This window comes from Heptranchias perlo, unplaced genomic scaffold (genome assembly GCF_035084215.1).
Source record: "Heptranchias perlo isolate sHepPer1 unplaced genomic scaffold, sHepPer1.hap1 HAP1_SCAFFOLD_466, whole genome shotgun sequence".
NCBI classification, from domain to species: Eukaryota; Metazoa; Chordata; class Chondrichthyes; order Hexanchiformes; family Hexanchidae; genus Heptranchias; species Heptranchias perlo.
In genome coordinates, this window is record NW_027139480.1 from 148,161 (window position 1) to 169,888 (window position 21,728).

General features: G+C 46.1%; 1 long non-coding RNA gene across 3 annotated transcripts in view; it reads right to left on the bottom strand.

The window, feature by feature from the left end:
* Window positions 1-21,728, bottom strand: part of LOC137313312 (uncharacterized) — a 77,187-nt gene that overhangs the window by 48,585 nt on the left and 6,874 nt on the right. For all 3 annotated transcript variants that reach the window (XR_010961024.1, XR_010961025.1, XR_010961026.1), the window contains exon 3: window positions 8,679-8,844. This is a non-coding gene — a long non-coding RNA (uncharacterized lncRNA). The remainder of the gene's footprint in view (window positions 1-8,678; window positions 8,845-21,728) is intronic.

Below are 21,728 nucleotides of genomic sequence, written 5' to 3' on the forward strand. Positions count from 1 at the left end.
GGATCATTCTGTGTCTGTTTTAAAGGGGTGTTCTGTCTGTCCTGGATCATAGACTCAAGTTACTGTTCAGAGAATGAAATCGTAGACGGCTCGATCATACTGGAGATCACAACCCACTGAGGGGAACTGAGGCATGAAAATCTTTCAATTAATGAAACAAATACTTCAAACAGGAAGAATTGAGCCCCCACAGAAATACGGAGATCAGAGGAGACTGTAGCTAAGGCAAAGCAGTTATGAACGGAGATTTGAATTTTCCCATTGTCTGCGTTATAGTGCATCTCGGACAGTTTACTGAAACAATATCATAGAACGGGGAGCATATAACTATCACGAAAGAGAGAACAAGCTTGAAAAGAAAAGACTGAGGAGTGACCTGATAGAAGTCTTTAAGTGTAATGACAGGTTTGATAGGGCAGACGGAGAGAAGATGAATTCACCAGCGAGTGAGAGCAGACCTCGGGGTTATAAAACGAAGCTAGTCACTGATAAATCCAATATTAATTCAGGAGAAACTCCTTTACCCAGGGAGTGGTGAGAGTGAGAAACTGGCTACCACAAGTGAGCTGAGGCGACGAGCAAAGATGCTGTTAAGATTAAGCTTGATAAACACACGAGGGAAAAGGGAATAGAAGGATATGTTGATTGGGTTCGATGAAGAAGGATGAAAGGAGGATCATCTGCAGCATAAGCAAAGGCATGGACTCTTTGGGACGAATGGCTTGTTTCTGTGCTCTACAGTGTATGTAGGGGGTAAGAGAAAGAGAGAGAGTAAAGGGAGAAAGAGAGAGTAGAGGGAGAGAGAGAGAACACGAGAGAGACAGGCAGAGACAGACAGAGAAAGAGATAGAGTTTGAGGAACAGAATATCGAGAAAGAGAGGAGGGATAAGTAAATAGAGACAGAAGAAGATGTTTTGGAAATGCCTGTGAGCTCTTGGCAGCTGAACAATAGCCACTTGTTGCTGCTTCAATGGATTTGCTCCAAGAAGAATTTCGACAAAAACAGCAATTTGTATCTTAACATCAATCGGACTGAGAGACTGGAACAGACATCGAAGGAATGGAGAATGAGCGAGAATGGGTGAAGCCATTGATCTCTGGGAGAGACCCAGCCTCCATCCCGGTCTCCGTTCGTTGATATCACCCGGTGTGGGATTGGGACCCACACACAGAGCATGGGAGAGTGCATTGGGACTTTTACTCTGTATCTAACCTGTGTTGTAACTGCCCCGGGAGTGTTTGATGGTACAGTGTAAAGGGAGCTTTACTCTGTATCTAACCGTTGTTGGACCTGGCCTGGGACGGTTTGATGGAAAAGTGCAGAGGGAGATTGAATCTGTTACTAACCCCAACTTCACCTGCCCTTGGGGTGCTTGATGTGACATTGCAGATGGAGCTTTACTCTATATCTGACCCATTTTATACCTGTCCTGGGAACACTTTAAACTAAGGTGGTTGGCATTTCCCATGCCTCATTTTCCAAAGCATTAATTCCGTGACAGTGTCTCTGTTGGTGAGCCCTGTTATTACAAAAATCCTTCTGATCACACCGGAAGGTTCTGTCTCTCACTGGTGTTCGGTTACTCGAGCAGTTCCTTCACAGGTCAGTGCTGAGTGTGGCAATTGGATCATGGTGGGGGGCATCATTCCCATGGCCCACTATTTGCAGACACAGAGAAAGTAGATCGTAGTCCAGACACTGAGAATGCAGATCAGAACAGATATTGAAAGAGGGGATCATAGCCCAGACACTGAGAGAGGCGATCACTGTCCAGACAGTGAGAGAGGACATCACAGTCCAGACAGTGAGAGGGGATCACAGTCCAGACAGTGAGAGGCGATCACAGTCCAGAAACTAAGAGAGGCGATCAGAGTCCAGACACTGAGAGAGGTGATCACCGTCCAAATACTGCGAGGGTATTACAGTCCAGACACTGAGAGAGATCAAAGTCCCGACACTGAGAGAGTGGATCACAGTCCAGCCATGAGAGAAGAGATCACAGTACAGACACTGAGAATATCAGGAGCAATTTTTTTTTTAAAAATGCACTCAAGGGTTATAATCTCTGGATTATTACCTGAGCCAGGTGCAAATAGTCGGAGGGATAAGCAGATTTGGGAGGAGAACACATCGATGAAGGAGAGGTTCCATTTCGTGGGACACTGGCACCTGTACTAAGACAGGATGGAACTGTACCGTTGGGAGCGGCACCACCTGACCCGGGCGGGGACCAGGATCCCAGCGCCAAGGATAACTCGGGCGTTAAACGAGTAAATGGGGGTTAGGGCTCAGTTGGAAATAATATAAATAACAATTCTAGAACAAAAGGGAAGAGACTATCGTCAGAAATTATGCTTTAGGCACTGCAGGTAAAGGAAAAATTGAAAGATGAAAAGTAATGAAATCGGGAGGGAGAAACAAGGAAAGTGTGAGAAATAAAATATTACAATATGGGTAGGGTGTGCGGCCCAAATAAGCGTTCATTATAGAAACGCTTGGAGTATAAGCAACAAATTGAATGAAATGCGGGCACAAATTCAACCGACAGGGTACGAAATGATAGCCATTACTGAGGCATGGCTGCACAACAGTCAGGAATGGGAACTGAATATACCAAGTTGTAATATCTATAGGAAGGATAGGAGAACTGGTAGAGGGGGAGGGGTATCCTGAGTGGTTAAGTATGAATTTACTTCATTGATAAGAGAGGATGTAACGAGAGGTAAGCAGGCAGTGGAAACTTTATTGGATGAATTAGGAAATAGAAAATGAATTAAGACCAAAGTGGGTGTTGTGTATGGACCTTCCTGTAGCAGCTGTGAAGCGGGAGAATGTATAAATGCGGAGATTAGACAAGCAGTGTGTTTGCAAAGGGGATAGATTTTAACTTTCTTATAGATTGGGATAAACAGATGAGCTCATGTCAGAAAGGTAACGAATTTCTGGAGTAAGTTCAGGAAAGATTTCTGCAACAATATATCCTAGGACCAACATGGGGGCAGGCCATACTGGAATTATCAATGAGTAATGGGGCAGATTAGTTAATAGCCTAAAGGTGCATGAACATTTATCTGAATTGGAAAACTGCACATGTCACTCCACTGTTTAAGAAAGGTGACAGAAGGAAACCAGGGAATTATGGACCAGTTCGCCAAACATCTGTTTCGAGAAATTACTCGAGTCTCTAATTAAGGATAGTGACTGAACACCTTGAACATTTTCAGCTGATCGAAAGAGCCAGCATGGATTTTGTTTTGAAGAGGTGACTAAAGTAGTGGACAGGGGAATGCCTATGGAGTTTGTTTCAATGGACTTCCAAAAGTAATTCGATAAAATGCCTCAGAAGAGACTGTTAGCTAAAGTTGAAGCTGGTCGAATTGAGGGGAAATGATTGACCTGGATAGGAAATTGGCAGAGCGGCAGGAGACATTGGGACAGAAATCGCTACGAGCGGCGAGGCAACGCTCACTGCAGCTCTTGCGAATTAAATTAACAAAACTACTGACTGTAGGCTCTGTGGCGATCAATTGCTGGAATTCGAACTTCACAAAAATTGTGCACGATCAACCCAGCCTCTGAGCAGCGTGATTTGCTGCGCAGCTGGAAAGGTGTGTGAGGAGAAGACACGACCACAAAATCGGTAAGGACGAGTAGTCCCGCCAACAGAATCAGGCTGCATTGCTGAAACAATCAAGCAGACTTCATTCCTTTCAAGTTAGCATTCTGTGTGGCATTGTAAATTTTAAAAAAATCAAAAAACAAAGAAATAATCGAATTAAATTAAAGAGACAGAAGGGAAAAGTTTTTAAAAATAATATTGTAGTTTTAATTGTTCTTCAATAACCAAAAACTAATAAAATAAAGAGTAACATGAGAGTCCTCGTTTTTAAAAGTTAATCTTCACTTGTTTCGCAGTCATTAAAACTTACCGAGCTGTTAAAACTCAGTTTGGACATTGTATTTACCAGAATGATACCTGGACTTCAAGGGTGAGACAATGAAGTGGGATTACACAAACTAGGTTTGCATTCTCTGGAATTTAGAAGATTAAGGGGAGATTTGTTCGAAGTTTTCAAGACATTAAGGGGAACTGATAGGGTAGATAGAGATAAACTATGTCCGCTGGTTGGGGAGTCCAGCACTCGTGGTCTCAGCCTGAAAATTAGAGCCAGAACTTTCAGGAGTGAAGTTATGAAACACTTCTACACGCAAAGGGTGGGAGATGTTTGGAACTCTCTTCTGCAAACGGAAGTCGATGTTCGCTCAATTGTTAATTTTAAATCTGAGGTTGTTAGATTTTTGTTAACTCTGTTAATATTGTGTTTAAGGCGGGCGAATGACGTTCAGTCAGACATCCGCCATGATGCCAATGAATGGCGTAACAGGTTCGAGGGATCAAATGACCGACTCCTGTTCCGACGTACCTGGTCAATGTCATCACCCACCACAATCTTCAACAGTCGGCGCTGCTGACCAGCAGTGACAGAGCAATGAGAGACAGAGAAAGCGGCAAGAGAAAGAGAGACATTAGCAAAACGGTTGATAAATGGGGAGAGTGAGGGAGAGAGAAAAATGAAGACATCGACATATAGTTCGGAAGAGTGAACGAGAGATACAGACAGGTGACAAAGAGAGATAGAAACAGAGAGCAGAGAGCAAAAGATAGAGAGAAATAGGAGAGCCCGAAAGAGAGACAGACAGAGAGGTAGCGACGAGGATAGAGGGAGAGACGAGGACAGAGGGAGAGATAGCTGAGGGAAAGAGAGAGAGAGACGCAGAGGGAGACGGAGAGAGAGAGAGAGAGACGAATGGCGGGGGGAGAGCGATGGAGAGGGAGACAGAGAGATAGTGATAGAAAGGCAGAGAATCAGCAGAGAGAGAGAGAGACATAGAGAGAGAGACAGAATTATAGAGACAGAGAGATGGTGGGGGAGAAAGAATGAAAGATACAAACAGAGGGAGAAACGGTCAGAGAGAGAGGGCGGAGGGAGGAAGAAAGAGAGGGAGAGACGGAGATGGATCAATGAGTGTAGATGGAGGGAGACAGAGAGAGAGAGAGAGAGTAGAGACAGAGAGAGGACGGTGCTTGTAGAGAGACGGGGAATGAAAGAAAGTGGAGGCTGAGTGACTGGGAAAGAGAGAACCTGAGGGAAAGAGTCAGAGGGATGGGGATGGGATAGAGGGTGCAGTGGCAGAAAGTGTAGTGGCACAGACTGTAGTGCACAGAGTGTAGTGGCACAGAGTGTAGTGGCACAGAGTGTCGTGGCAGAGACAAAGACAACGAGTAAAAGAGAAGGTTGAAATTGAAGGTGAGATATATAGAAAGGGAGAGAGTTAGTGACTGAGAGAGGTGGAGACTAGAGGTGGAGAGGGAGAGAGATGGAGAGTAGAGGCAGAGAGTGGGGGGAGTGTGAATAACGAAAGAGGATGACACAGTGCAGAGGCAGAGAGACACCGAGAGAGACAATGAGGAGGTGGCGGAGTCACAGAGAGACAGGCAGACAGACTGTGAGAATCTGAATAATACAGACATAGAGATAGTGGGGGCGAGGGAGAAAGAAAGAGACAGGCAGATGGAGAAACAGACAGGAAGAGAAAGAAAACGTGGAGACAGAGAAACGGAAGGGAAATAGTGAGAGATGGGGATGAGTCAGAGACAGAGAGAGTGAGTGAGAGAGACAGAGAGAGAGAGAGAGGAATGGGGAGAGACATGGAGTAGAGGGTGAGAGCGAGTACAGAGCGAGGAGAGTGCGACATACAGAGAGAGAGAGGCCGAGAGAGAGAGAGGGAGAGAGGAAGGGGTGAGATAGCGAGCAGAGGGAGAGTATGAGCAGAGAGCGAGGAGGGTGAGACACAGAGAGAGAGTGAGGGGTCTAGGGAGAGGGACAGGGAAAGAGAGAGAGACTCCCACCGACCGATCTTCTCCCCATTTCACTCAACACAACCACCCAAACCTTCTCACAATATCCCTCAACAAAACGTATCACCTTCTCACCATATCCATCAACCCCACCGACCGAATTTCTGCCCACATCACTCAAACCGACCAACACACATTCACACAATATCCATCAATACCCACCAACTCACATTCTGCACATTTCCCTCAAACTCCACCTAATCACCTTCTCCACATATACCTGACACACGGCTACCCAACTTCTCTCCATATCTCGCATTCTTTCCTGCATCCTTCTCCCAAGATCACTGTAAACCACCTAACCAGTTTCTCACAATATCTCTCAATCATAACCTACCCCCTTTATTCATATTTCCCACAATCACACTTAAACATCTCCTCACCATATCCGTCCACCACACCGACCACTTTCTCCCCATATTTCTCAATCCCCACCTACACACCTTCTGCACATATCACTCAACCACACCGAACCACCGTAATACAAAATCTCACAATTCCCAACGACCAATCTTCCCCCCATATCCCTCATTGCCCACCGACCTATCTTACTCCCATATCCCTAAATCCCAACCTACCCACATTCTCTCCTTATTCCTCAATCCCACCTACACACCTTCTCACCCTATCCCTCAAATCCCAGATACCCAAATACTCACCATATCCCTCAGGACAACCTAACCAACTCCCAATAACACTCAAATCACAGCTACACAACTCTCCCCGTAACACTCAACCCCAACTGCCCACATTCTCACAACATCACTCAATCCCCACCAACACACCATCCCAACATATCCCTCAATCCCATCTACACAACTTCTCACCATGTCATTCAATCCCAACTAACCACATTCCGAGATGCCTCAATCAACATCCATGCACCTTAACCCCATAACCCTCAATCCCACCAATCCAACTTCTCAGCAGAGTCCTCAATCCCCACCTAACCACCTTCCTTCCGTATCCCACAAACGCACCATCTCAGCAGATCATTCAAACACACCCAACCACCTTCTCACCATATCCATTAATTACCACTTAACCACCCTCTCACCATATCCGTCAACCGCACCTCCAAACATTCTACCCATATCCCTCAATCCCAACCTGCACATCTTCTCCCCATATCACTGAATCCCACCGACCCGCATTCACAAAAATCCCTCAATCCACAACTACCTCTCTTATCCATGAACCCCCCATTGACGTATTTCCGCCATATCCTTCAATTCCCACTTCATCATGGGTGACTTTAATTTACAGATATACTGGCCAAACCAAATTAGCAATATTACTTTGGAGCATTAAATTATGGAGTGTGTACGAGATGATATTTTAGACCAGTATGTTGACGAGCTAATTTGGGAACAGGCTATCCAAGATTGGGTGTTGTGCATTGAGAAGCGATTAATTAATAACCTTGTAGTGCGGGATGCTTACGGGAAGAGTGACCGTAACATGATAAAATTATTCATTAAGATCGAAAGTGAAGTCGTGCAATCCGAAACTTGGGTACTAAATCTAAACAAAGGAAACTAGGAAGTTATGAGGAGTGAGTTGGCTATGATAGATTGCGAACCTTCATTAAAAGGTATGACGGTGAATAGGCAATGGCTGACATTTAAAGAACGAATGCATGAATTGCAACAGTTATACATTCCAATCTGGCACAAAAAGACAAAAGGAAACGAGGTCCAAACACGGCAAACAAAAGAAATTATGGATAGGATGAAACCCAAAGAGGAGTCATAAAAATTTGCCAGAAAATGTAGCAAGCCTGAGGATTGGGAGCTGTTTAGAATTGAGCAAAAACGAGCCAAGAGATTGATTAAGAGGGAAAAATAGAGTATGAGTGTGAACTTGGAAGGAACATAAAAGCGGGTTGTAAGAACTTCACAAGAGGGAACATGATATTGAGATAGAGGATCAGCTATGATCATATTGAATGGTGGAGCAGGCTCGAAGGGCCGAATGGCCTACTCCTGCTCCGATTATCTATGATTCGGTGACTCGGTTGCCTCGATTTCCACCTTCAGCAGGTGGTGTCAGATCGACCGTCCATGACACACCCTGCCACATTTTCACTTCGATTCCATTGAAAATAATTGACAGAATATTATGGGCTGATTGCCTGCAATTTCCTAAAGTGCTCTCCCGGGGAGTGACGCTCCACCGCAAGTTCCACTGCCGGATTGTGAGTCCGCTGAAGGTCGAATTAACCCCCGGTGATTAATGGGGGAGAACAAAACCCTGCACGGCCTCGGTTTCGCGCTCTCCACAGTTTGTTTGATTCGTTTCCCTGTTCGGGTCTTACACATTTTGACCATTTTAAAATTTTTGTTCTTGAAATGTCTCTCATTTACTCCGCAGATATTTTTGTCATCTCTCAATTTCTTAATATCCTGAAGTAGATTCCAGGTCAGTCAACTCATGAAATTCCATCTAACTCCCGTTTGTCGCCTCCGTTCTGTCCTTTTCCCAGTTCCACTAAAACTGTTTCACTTTGTTTTCAATCCACACTCGAGTTATACCTGAACCGTTACCCTGTCCTTTGTCCAGATACTGACCGATCCGCTGGGTATTTTCACCTCTTCCTTTCATTGTTTCAGATTCACAATAATTGCAGTTTGAACCATTTCTTTCCAGTTTGGTCTGCTTCTCTTCTGTTACCTTCTATGATCCTAAGATCTGATACCCTGTTAATTTTGTGATGTTTAAATAATCCAAACTCATCCTGTTCCCCTCCCACTTACCTGATGTTCTTGTCCACTGAAATGCCTCTCGTATGTTGACAACAAGCTGACTCCGTCCACCCCTTCTTCAACTTCCTGTTCCAATCTGTCCCGGTAGAATTTCGTGAACTGGACCAGTTGGTAACCGTCAGACTTGATCAAGAACTCAGTGATCGCAGTGTTCGGTCTGTGAACAACAATGGAGAAAACTCAACACATGATCGACCTTCCATCCAGGCGGCTGCAATTCCTCTGACACCAAACGGCTGAAGCCTCCTGTGAGCCACGTTATCAAATAACTTCTGAAAACCCATATATGCCGCATGTGTCAAAATCCATTGACCGATATAGTCACGTCTCAACAAAAGCTGAGTCAAATTTGTCAAATACAATGTCAAATGTCTACAGTTAATCCGTTCTAACCTTCCCCGAATCTGAAATGCTAACGAATTACGTGTCTTTTTAAAAGGGGTGTGCTGTCAGTCCCGGATCATTAAGTGTCTGTTTAAAAGGGGTGTACTGTCAGTCCCGGATCATTCTGTGTCTGTTTGAAAGGCGTGTACTGTCAGTCCCGGATCATTCTGTGTCGTTTTTAAAGGGTTGTGCTGTCAGTCCCGGATCATTCTGTGCCGGTTTGAAATGGGTGTGCTGTCAGTCCCGGATCAGAGAATCAAGTTGCTGTTCAGAGCTGAACCCAGAGACGGCTCGATCACACTGGAGATCACAACCAACTGAAACGAACTGGGGCATGAAAAGCTTTCAATTAATGAAAAATTTCTTCAAACAGGAAGTATTGACCCGACACAGAAATACGGAGATCAGAGGAGCATGTTTCCAAGGCAAAGCAGTTATGATGGGAGATTTCAATTTTCACATGGACTGAGACACAAAGGCAATACATTTCTAGAATGCATCCAGGACAGTATTCTGAAACAATACCATAGAACTGAGAGGTTACACATGTCAGGAAAGAGAGAAAAAGCTGGGGCTCTTTTCTCTGGAAAAGAGAAGACTGAGGAGTGACGTGATAGAGGTTTTAAGATCAATGATCTGTTTGATAGGTTAGACCTGGAGAAGATGTTTCCACTTGAAGGGGAGACCAGAACCAAGGGCCATTATTATAAGTTAATCACTAATAAATCGAATTGAATCGAATAATGAATTCAGTAAAAACTTCTTAACCCAGTGACTGGTGAGAATGTAAAACTCGCTTCCGCGAAGTGCAGTTGAGAAGGATCGCAAAGATGCGTTTAAGGGGAATCTGGATAAACAGATGAGAGAGAAAGAACATAAGAACATAAAAAGTGGGAGCAGGTGTACGCCATCCAGCCCCTCGATCCTGCTCCACCATTCAATCAGATCATGCTTGATCTTCAACCTCAACTCCAATTTCCCGCACGATCCCCAAATCCCTTGAATCCCCTGGAGCCCAAAAATCTATCAATTCCAGCCTTGAATATATTCAATGACTCAGAATCCTCTGTCCTCTGGGTAGAGAATTCCAATGATTCACATCCCTCTGAGTGAATAAATTCCTCCTCATCTCAGTCTTACATGGCCGACCCCGAATCTGAAGTCTATTTCCCCTTGTTCTCGACTCGACAGCCAAGGGAAACAATCTCTCCGGATCTATCCTGTCAAGCCCCCTCAGAATCTTATGTTCTATTTTCGATTTTTCAATGAGACGGCAGAGGAACAGATGGACATATTGATGGGGTTAGATGGAGAAGGATAGGCCTGGTGTCGTTGAGAGCTTCAGCACCGGCATGGACCTATTGGGCTGTATGGCCTGTTTCTGAGCTGTGCAGTCCACTCAATTCTGGAATCTTAGCCTACATTCGGCCCGTCATGCCTGTGCTAACTTTTTGAAAGAAGTGCCCAATTTAGTCCTACACCCCAGCGATTTCACCATCACCCTGCAAATTATTCCTCTTCAATGACATGTTCAATTGCCTTTTGAAAGTGCCTATGGAATGTGGTTCCACCGCTCTTTTAGGTATTGCATTCCATATCATATCAAATCACGCTGAAAAAATGTTTCTTCATTTCCCATCGAGATATATTGCCAATTAATTTTATCTCACAGAGGCGCGGGAGAGAGAGAGAGAGAGAGAGAGAGAGAGGATTGCGTGAGAAAGACAGAGTAGAAGGAGACAGAGAGGGTACAGACAGAGAGAGTGGGAGATACAGGAGAGTAAGGTGTGGAAGAGAGATCGAGAGAGAGAGAGTAGAAGGAGACAGAGACAGTACAGACAGAGAGTGTACGAGAGACAGAGATAGAGAGAGGAGAGTGGGATGAGAAAGAGAGAAAAATAGAGAATAGAAGAAGACAGAGAGGGTAGAGGGATAGAGGGGAAGAGAGGATGAGACAGAGACAAGAGGAAGATCAGGAGAACACAAGAAGATAAAAGAGACAATGGGAAAGGCAGAGAACGACCACAGGAGAGTGAGAGAGACCGACAGAGGGACAGAGAGAGGGTGAGAAACAGACAGAGAGTGAAACAGGGGAGAGACGGACGGAGAGTGTGAGAGACAGGGACAGAGCGAGTGACAGAGACTGGTCAGGGAGAGAGAGAGTAGAGAGAGAGAGATCGAGAGAGAGAGAGCAAAAATCAGGATCACAGCATCACAGGCCGTTGGAATCACCGAAAATGGGGGAAGACAATGATCCATGGGGAAGGCCCAGGCTTCATCCCAGTCTCTGTTGGTAGATCTCACCCAGTGTGCGGCTCACACCCACACACAGAGAATGGGAGAGTGTAGAGGGAGCTTTACTCTGTATCCAAACTCTATTATTCATGCCCTGAGAGTGTTTGAAGGGATAGTGTAGATGGAGCGTAACTCTCTGTCGAACTTGTGCTCTACCGGCCCTGGGAGTATTTGACGGGACACTCTGGAGGGGTTTTCACTCCTTATCTAATCCGTTCTGTACCTGTCTTGTGAGTTTTTGATGGGACAGTGTCGAGGGGGAGTTAATCTGTATCTAACCGGTGCTGCACCTATCCTGGAAGTAGTTGACGGGACACTCTGGTGGGGTTTTCACTCTGTATCTAACCCGTGCTGTACCTGCCCTGGGAGTGTTTGATGGGACAGTGTAGAGGGAGTTTTACTCTGTATCTAACTCGTGCTGGACCTGCCCTGGGAGTGTTTGATGGGACATTGTAGTGGGGGTTTTACTCTGTATCTAACCTGTGCTGTACCTGCCAGGGGAGTGTTTGATGGGACAGTGTAGAGGGGCTGTACTCTGTATCTAACCCGTGCTGTTTCCAACGTTTGAACAGTTTAGACTGAGGTGGTTGATATTCATCATGCCTCACATTCCTAAGCATTAAACACCGTGACAGTGTTTTATTTTGCTCCGCCCTGTTATTGTAAAACTCTCTATGATCACCTCAGAATCTTCTGCCTCCCGCATGGATCCGTGTTCCACCGGCAGATGCCCCACAGGTCAGTGCTGTGTCTGGTTATTGTACCATGGGGTTTATCACTGCCAGTCCACGTCATGTCCTCCCGAAACAGGCCGAACCCACCGACTCCATCCCTCTCCCTAATGCTGAAACAGACCATTCACAATCCTTGACGTCCGATTTGACCCTGAGCTGAGATTCCGACCACATATTCTCTCCATCACCAAGTCCGCTGACTTCCATCTCTGTAATTCGCCCGTCTCCGCTCCTGCCTCTTCTCATCTATTGATGAAACCCTTATCCGTGCCTTAGTTACTTCGAGACTGGACTATTCCAATGCTCTTCTGCCAACCTCCATCATCCACCCTTTATTAACTTCAGCTGATCCAAAACTCAGCTGCCCGTATCCTAATTCGCACAAATTGTGGTTCAATCATCACCCCCTGTGTTCGCATTGGCTCACGGTCCGGCAACGCCTCGATTTGAAAATTCACATCGTTGTGTTCAAAACCTTCCACGGCCATCGCTCCCCCCTATCTCTGTAACCTCCAACAAGACTACAACCCCATCGTCCCCCACTGAGGTCTCTGCGCTCCTCCCATTCTGGTACACCGTGCATCCCCGATTTCCTGCACTGCACCATTGGCAGCCGTGTCTTCAGCTGCCTGGTCCCTAAGCTCTGGAATTTCCTTCCTCTGATTCACTCTCCTCCTTTATGACGCTACTTAAAATTCACCTTCTCACGATATCCCTCAATCCACAACTGCCCACCTTCTCCTCACATCACTAAACACCACCTACCTGCCTTCTCCTCATATCCCTTAATCGCCAACTGCAAACCTTATCTCCCAATCGCTAAACCCGACCTACCCACCGTCTCAAAATAACCCTCAATCCCACCTTCCAACCATATCCCTCAATCCCCAACGAGCAACCTTATCCCCATATCACTAATTACAACCTACCCACTTTCTACCCAATTTCCCTAATCTCACCTATCCATCGTCTGCCCATATTCCTCCCTCTCACCTACCAACCTTGTCCCCTTATCCCTCAGTCCCACCTACCCACCTTCTCAAGAGTTCAGAACGTACTCCCCTAATTAAGGTGAGTTTGGAGACTCAGAATCACTCCCAGGAGTATTCCAGTTTCTGAAGGTGTAAAACGAGTTATTTTGTTCCTGATACTCAAACTTTCCCTCAAACTCTGAATCAGCTCCTACATTAACCTGGTTGACGTAACTGCCCTCTGAAATATTGCCTCGGTATCAGACAGGTGCACCGAGCCCAGACGAGCCTGCAAAGTCCTTCTCACTCACGACTGGGAACTGGTGCCAAAGTTGGGAGATCTGTCCAACAGACTCGTCAAGCAATAACCTGACATAGTCATTATGAGCCGAGGCTCAGTGGGCAGCATCTGGCCTCATAGTAAGAAGGCCCTGCGCTCGGGCCCCACACACACCAGAGACTTAAGCATCTTAATCCAGGTCGACAATTTCCTGTGCCAGTACTGTGGGAGCGCCGCACGCTCAGAGGGTCAGTACTGAGGGAATGCTGCACTGTCTGAGGAGCAATACTGAGGAAGCGCCGCACGGTCGGAGAATCAGTAATGAGGGAGTGTTGCACTTTCGGAGGGTCAGTAAAGTGGGAGTGCTGCACTGTCGGAGGGTCAGTACTGAGGGAGTGCTGCACTGTCGGAAGGTCAGTAATGAGGGAGTGTTGCACTGTCGGAAGGTCAGTACTGAGAGAGCGCTGCAGTGTTGGAAGGTCAGTACTGAGGGAGGGCTGTACTCTTTGACCTTTCGTCATTTGGATGAGATGTTAAACCGAGTGCGCTCATCTCAGTCTTCAATGGCCGACCCCTTATCTGGGGAATGGGGAATGAATATTCCCCAATGTTCTAGATTCGCCAGTCAGTGGAGACACCATCTATCCTGTCAAGTCCCCTCAGAATACGATATGTTTCAATGAGATGAGAAAGGAATAGGATATGTTGATGGGGTGAGATGAAGAAGGGTGGTGGGAGGCTCGTGTGGAACATAAACCCCGGCATGTATCTATCGTGCCGAATGGCCTGTTTCTCAGCTGTACAGTCTAAGTTTTTCTGGAAACTTAGCATATATTGGGCCCGTCATGCCTGTGCTCGTTCTTTGAAAGAACTCCCCAATTTAGTCCAACACACCAGATTTTGCCCCATAACCCTGCAAACTAGTCCTCTTCAATGATATGCCCACTTGCCTTCAAAAAGAGCCTGTGGAATGTGGTTCCACCGCTCTTTCAGGAAATGCATTCCAAATCATGATAAACCTCAGTGAAAAAATGTTTTCAAATTCACCCGAGATCTTTGGCCAATTATTTTGTTATCACAGAGAGGAGAGCTGAAGAAAGAATATAGAGCTGAAGAAAGAGGGAGAGTGTATAGAGAGACAGAACGAGTATAGTCAGAGAGAGAGCAGGAGAGAGAGAGAAACATCCGGAGAATCAGGTGAGAAAGAGAGAGAGAGTGAGAGGGGATGAGACGGGGTAAGAGAGAGGGAAGGTGAGCACAAGAAGAGAAGCAGAGACAGAGGGGAAGACAGAGAAAGATAAGGGGGATAAGGAGAGAGACCGAGACAGGGCCAGAGAGAGAAAAAATAAATCAGAGAGAGAAAAAAAAACAGGCGAAGACAAACAGAGAGAGTGACGATGAGCTCAGGTGGTGAGAGCGTGATATTAATGCCACAATGGGCGCAGGTTTGATCCCTGTAAGGACCATGAACGTTCTTTTTATGAAGAGCGCAGTTTCCACTCTTTATTTTAGACTGCGAGCGAATTATAAATGCAAAGTTTGGAAGGAAATTCACTCAGTACAGAGCATCGCAGAAGCATTTTCATGTTGGTGCTGTCAGTCCCGTATCATTCTGTGTCTGTTTAAAAGGGGTGAGCTGTCAGTCCAGGATCATCCTGTGTCTGTTTAAAAGGGGTGTGCTGTCACTCCCGGATCATTCTGCGTCTGTTTTAAAGGGATGTGCTGTCATTCCCGCATCATTATGTGACTGTTTATGAGGGGTGTGCTGTCAGTCCAGGATCATACTGTGTCCGTTTTAAAGGGGTGTGCTGTCAGTGCTGGATCACAGACTCAAGTTACTGTTCAGAGCCTGAAAGCTTCGACGGCTCGATCATACTGGAGATCACAACCGACTGAGCGGAACTGGAGCATGAAAAGCTTTCAATTAATGAAACAAATACTTCAAACAGGAAGAATTGAGCCCCCATAGAAATACTGAGATCAGAGGAGCCTGTCGCTAAGGCAAAGCAGTTATGAACGGATATTTCAATTTTCCCATTGTCTGCGACATAGTGCATTTCGGACAGTTTACTGAAACAATATCATCGAACGGGGAGGATATAACTGTCACGAAACGGAGAACAAGCTTGAAAAGAAAAGACTGAGGAGTGACCTGATAGAAATCTTTAAGTTTAATGACAGGTTAGATTGGGTCGTCGGAGAGAAAATTATTTCACCGGCGAGTGAGAGCAGAACAAGGGGTTACAAATCGAAGCTGGTCACTGATAAATCCAATATTAATTCAGGAGAAACTCCTTTACCCAGGGAGTGGTGAGAGTGAGCAACTCGCTACCACAAGTGAGTTGAGGCGACGAGCAAAGATGCTGCTAAGATTAAGCGAGATAAACACACGGGGGAAAAGGGAATAGAAGGATATGTTGATTGGGTTCGATGAAGAAGGATGAAAGGAGGATCATCTGCAGCATAAGCAACGGCATGGACTCTTTGGGACGAATGGCTTGTTTCAGTGCTCTACAGTGTATGCAGGGTGTAAGAGAAAGAGAGAGAGTAAAGGGAGAAAGAGAGAGTAGAGGGAGGGAGAGAGAACACGAGAGAGACAGGCAGAGACAGACAGAGAAAGAGATGGAGTTTGAGGAACAGTATATGGAGAAAGAGAGGAGGGATAAGTAAATAGAGACAGAAGAAGATGTTTTGGAAATGCCTGTGAGCTGTTGGCAGCTGAACAATAGCCACTTGTTGCTGCTTCAATGGATTTGTTCCAGGAAGAATTTCGACAAAAACAGCAATTTGTATCTTAACATCAATCGGACTGAGAGAGTGGAGCAGACAGAGAAGGAAGGGAGAATGACCGAGAATGGGGGAACGCATTGATCTCTGGGAAAGTCCCAGGCTCCATCCCGGTGTCCGTTCGATGATATCACCCGGTGTGGGATTGAGACCCACACACAGAGCATGGGAGAGTGCAGAGGGACTTTTACTCTGTATCTAACCTGTGTTGTAACTGCCCCTGGAGTGTTTGATGGGACAGTGTAAAGGGAGCTTTACTCTGTTTCTTACCGTTGTTGGACCTGCCCTGGGACGGTTTGATGGAAGAGTGCAGAGGGAGCTTTAATCTGTTACGAACCGCAACTTCACCTCCCCTCGGAGTGATTGATGTGACATTGTAGATGGTGCTTTACTCTATATCTGACCCATTTTATACCTGTCCTGGGAACACTTTAAAATAAGTTGGTTGGTATTTCCCATGCCTCATATTAGAAAGCATTAATTCCGTGACAGTGTCTCTGTTGGTGAGCCCTGTTATTACAAAAATCTTTCTGTTCACACCGGAAGGTTCTGTCTCTCACTGGTATTCTGTTACTCGAGCAGTTCCTTCACAGGTCAGTGCTGTGTGGCAATTGTATCATGGTGGGGGAGGGGGGGCATCATTCCCAGGGCCCACCATCGTGCAGACACGGAGAGAGTAGATCGTTGTCCATTCAATGAGAGATCAAAACACAGTCCAGACTCTGAGAGAGGAGATCAGTCCAGATATTGAGAGAGGAGATCACAGTCCAGACACTGAGAGTGGTGATCACAGTCCAGACACTGAGAGTGGAGATCACAGTCCAGACACTGAGAGAGGAGATCACAGTCCAGACACTGAGAGAGGAGATCACAGCCCAGACACTGAGAGAGGTGATCACAGTCCAGACACTGAGAGAGGAGATCACAGTCCAGACACTGAGAGAGGTGATCACAGTCCAGACACTGAGAAAGGAGATCACAGTCCAGACACTGAGAGAGGATATCACAGTCCAGACACTGAGAGTGGTGATCACAGTCCAGACACTGAGAGTGGTGATCACAGCCCAGACACTGAGAGAGGAGATCAGAGTCTAGACACTGAGAGAGGAGATCACAGCCCGGACACTGAGAAAGCAGATCAGACCAGACAGGGAGAGAGGAGATCACAGTCCAGACAGTGAGAGGGCATCACATTCCAGACACTGAGAGAGGAGATCAGAGTCCAGACAGTGAGAGGTGATCACAGTCCAGACACTGAGAGATGCGATCACAGTCCAGACACTGAGAGAGGCGATCACAGTCCAAATACTGCGAGGGTATTACAGTCCAGACACTGAGAGAGATTTAAGTCCAGACACTGAGAGAGTGGATCACAGTCCAGCCATGAGAGAGGAGATCACAGTTCAGACACTGAGAATATCACGAGCAATTTTTTTTAAAAAATGCACTCAAGGGTTATAATCTCTGGATTATTACCTGAGCCACGTGCAAAGAGTCGGAGGGATAAGCAGATTTGGGAGGAGAACACATGGATGAAGGAGTGGTTCCATTTCGTGGGACACATTCACCTGCCCGAGGACAGGATGGAACTGTACCGTTGGGAGCGGCACCACCTGACCCGGGCGGGGGCCAGGATCCCAGCGCTCAGGTTAAATCGGGCTTTAAACGAGTAAATGGGGGGTAGGGCTCAGTTGGAATGTAATATAAATAACAATTCTAGAACAAAAGGGAAGAGACTATCGTCAGAAATTATGGTTTAGGCACTGCAGGTAAAGGAAAAATTGAAAGATGTAAAGTAATTAAATCGGGAGGGAGAAACAAGGAAATTGTGAGAAATACAATAATACAATATGGGTAGGGTGTGTGGCCCAAATAAGCGTTCATTATAGAAACGCATGGAGTATTAGCAACAAATTGAATGAAATGCGGGCACAAATTCAACCTGCAGGGTACGAAATGGTAGCCATTACTGAGGCATGGCTGCACAACAGTCAGGAATGGGAACTGTCGGAAGGATAGGAGAACTGGTGGAGGGGGAGGAGTATCCTGAGTGATTAAGTATGAATTTACTTCAGTGAGAAGAGAGGATGTAACGAGAGGGAAGCAGGCAGTGGATCTTTATTGGATGAATTAGGAAATAGAAAAGGAATTAAGACCAAAGTGGGAGTTGTGTATGGACCCACCTGTCGCAGCTGTGAAGCGGCAGAATGTATAAATGCGGAGATTAGACAAGCAGTGTGTTTGTCAAGGGGATAGATTTTTACTTTCATGCAGATAGGGATAAACAGACGAGCTCATGTCAGAAAGGTAACGAATTTCTGGAGTAAGTTCAGGAAAGATTTCTGCAACAATATATCCGAGGACCAACAAGGGGGCAGGCCATACTGGAATTATCAATGAGTAATGGGGCAGATTAGTTAATAGCCTAAAGGTGCATGAACGTTTATCTAAATTGGAAAACTGCACATGTCACTCCACTATTTAAGAAAGGTGACAGAAGAAAACCAGGGAATTATGGACCAGTTCTCCAAACATCTGTTTCGAGAAATTACTCGAGTCTCTAATTAAGGATAGTGACTGAACACCTTGAACATTTTCAGCTGATCGAAAGAGCCAGCATGGATTTTGTTTTGAAGAGGTCACTGCAGTAGTGGACAGGGGAATGCCTCTCGAGTTTGTTTCAATGGCATTCGATAAAGTCCCTCAGAAGAGACTGTTCGCTAAAGTTGAAGCTGGTGGAAGTGAGGGGAAATGATTGACCTGGATTGGAAATTGGCAGGAGACATTGGGACAGAAATCGCTACGAGCGGCGAGGCAACGCTCACTGCAGCTGCTGCGAATTAAATTAACAAAACTACTGACTGTAGGCTCTGTGGCGATCAATTGCTGGAATTCGAACTTCACAAAAATTGTGCACGATCAACCCAGCCTCTGAGCAGCGTGATTTGCTGCGCAGCTGGAAAGGTGTGTGAGGAGAAGACACGACCACAAAAATCGGTAAGGACGAGTAGTCCCGCCCACAGAATCAGGCTGCATTGCTGAAACAATCAAGCAGACCTCATTCCTTTGAAGTTAGCATTCTGTGTGGCATTGTAAATTTAAATAAAATCAAAAACCAAAGAAATAATCGAATTAAATTAAAGAGACAGAAGGGAAAAGTTTAAACAATTATTTTGGAGTTTTAATTGTTCTTCAATAACCAAAAACTAATAAAATAAAGAGTAACATGAGAGTCCTCGTTTTTAAAAGTTAATCTTCACTTGTTTCGCAGTCATTAAAACTTACCGAGCTGTTAAAACTCAGTTTGGACATTGTATTTAGTATAATGATACCTGGACTTCAAGGGTGAGACAATGAAGTGAGATTACACAAACTAGGTTTGCATTCTCTGGAATTTAGAAGATTAAGGGGTGATTTGTTCGAAGTTTTCAAGACATTAAGGGGAACTGATAGGGTCGACAGAGAGAAACTATGTCCGCTGGTTGGGGAGTCCAGCAATAGTGGTGTCAGCCTGAAAATTAGAGCCAGAACTTTCAGGAGTGAAGTTATGAAACACTTCTACACGCAAAGGGTGGGAGATGTTTGGATCTCTCTTCTGCAAACGGAAGTTGATGTTCGCTCAATTGTTAATTTTAAATCTGAGGATGTTAGATTTTTGTTAACTCTGTTAATATTGGGTTTCAGGCGGGTGAATGAAGTTCAGTCAGACATTCGCCATGATGCCATTGAATGGCGTAACAGGCTCGAGGGATCAAATGACCGAATCCTGTTCCGACGTTCCTGGTCAATGTCATCAACCACCCCAATCGTCAACAGTCGGCGCTGCTGACCAGCAGTGACAGAGCAAAGAGAGACAGAGAAAGGGGCAAGAGAAAGAGAGACATAAGCAAAACGGTTGATAAATGGGGAGAGGGAGGGAGAGAGAAAAATGAAGATATCGACAGATAGTTCGGGAGAGTGAACGAGAGATACAGACAGGTTACAAAGAGAGATAGAAAGAGAGAGGAGAGAGCAAGAGATAGAGAGAAATAGGAGAGCCCGAAAGAGAGACAGACAGAGAGGTAGCGACGAGGATAGAGGGAGAGACGAGGACAGAGGGAGAGAGAGCTGAGGGAAAGAGAGAGAGAGACGCAGAGGGAGATGGAGAGAGAGAGAGAGACGAATGGCGGGGGGAGAGCGATGGAGAGGGAGACAGAGAGATAGTGATAGAAAGGCAGAGAATCAGCAGAGAGAGAGAGAGACATAGAGAGAGAGACAGAATTATAGAGACAGAGAGATGGTGGGGGAGAAAGAATGAAAGATACAAACAGAGGGAGAAACAGACAGAGAGAGTGGGCGGAGGGAGGAAGAAAGAGAGGGAGAGACGGAGATTGATCAGTGAGTGTCGATGGAGGGAGACAGAGAGAGAGAGAGAGAGTAGCGACAGAGAGAGGACGGTGCTTGTAGAGAGACGGGGAAAGAAAGAGAGAGAGAAAGAAAGTGAAGGGTGAGTGACTGGGAAAGAGAGAACCTGAGGGAAAGAGTCAGAGGGATGTGGACGGGATAGAGGGTGCAGTGGCAGAGAGTGTGGTGGCACAGACTGTAGTGCACAGAGTGTAGTGGCACAGAGTGTCTTGGCAGAGACAAAGAGAACGAGTAAATGGGAAGCTTGAAATTGAAGGTGAGATATATAGAAAGGGAGAGAGTTAGTGACTGAGAGAGGTGGAGACGAGAGGTGGAGAGGGAGAGAGATGGAGAGTAGAGGCAGAGAGTGAGGGGAGAGAGTGAAGAACGAAAGAGGATGACACAGTGCAGAGGCATAGAGACACCGAGAGAGACAATGAGGAGGCGGCGGAGTGACAGAGAGACAGGCAGACAGACTGTGAGAATCTGAATAATACGGACAGAGAGATAGTGGGGGCGAGGGAGAAAGAAAGAGACAGACAGATGGAGAAACAGACAGAAACAGACAGAAAGAGAAAGAAAAAGTGGAGACAGAGAAACGGAAGAGAAATAGTGAGAGATGGGGAAGAGTCAGAGACTGAGAGAGTGAGAGAGAGAGAGAGAGAGAGAGAGAGAGAGAGAGAGATAGAAATGTGGAGAGACATGGAGTGGGTGAGAGGGTGAGAGAGAGAGAGAGAGGAATGGGGAGAGACATGGAGTGGGTGAGAGGGTGAGAGAGAGAGAGAGAGGAATGGGGAGAGACATGGAGTGGGTGAGAGGGTGAGAGAGAGAGAGAGATGAATGGGGAGAGACATGGAGTGGGTGAGAGGGTGAGAGAGAGAGAGAGAGGAATGGGGAGAGACATGGAGTGGGTGAGAGGGTGAGAGAGAGAGAGAGAGGAATGGGGAGAGACATGGAGTGGGTGAGAGGGTGAGAGAGAGAGAGAGGAATGGGGAGAGACATGGAGTGGGTGAGAGGGTGAGAGAGAGAGAGGGAGGAATGTGGAGAGACATGGAGTGGGTGAGAGGGTGAGAGAGAGAGAGAGATGAATGGGGAGAGACATGGAGTGGGTGAGAGGGTGAGAGAGAGAGAGAGAGGAATGGGGAGAGACATGGAATGGGTGAGAGGGTGAGAGGGTGAGAGAGAGAGAGAGAGGAATGTGGAGAGA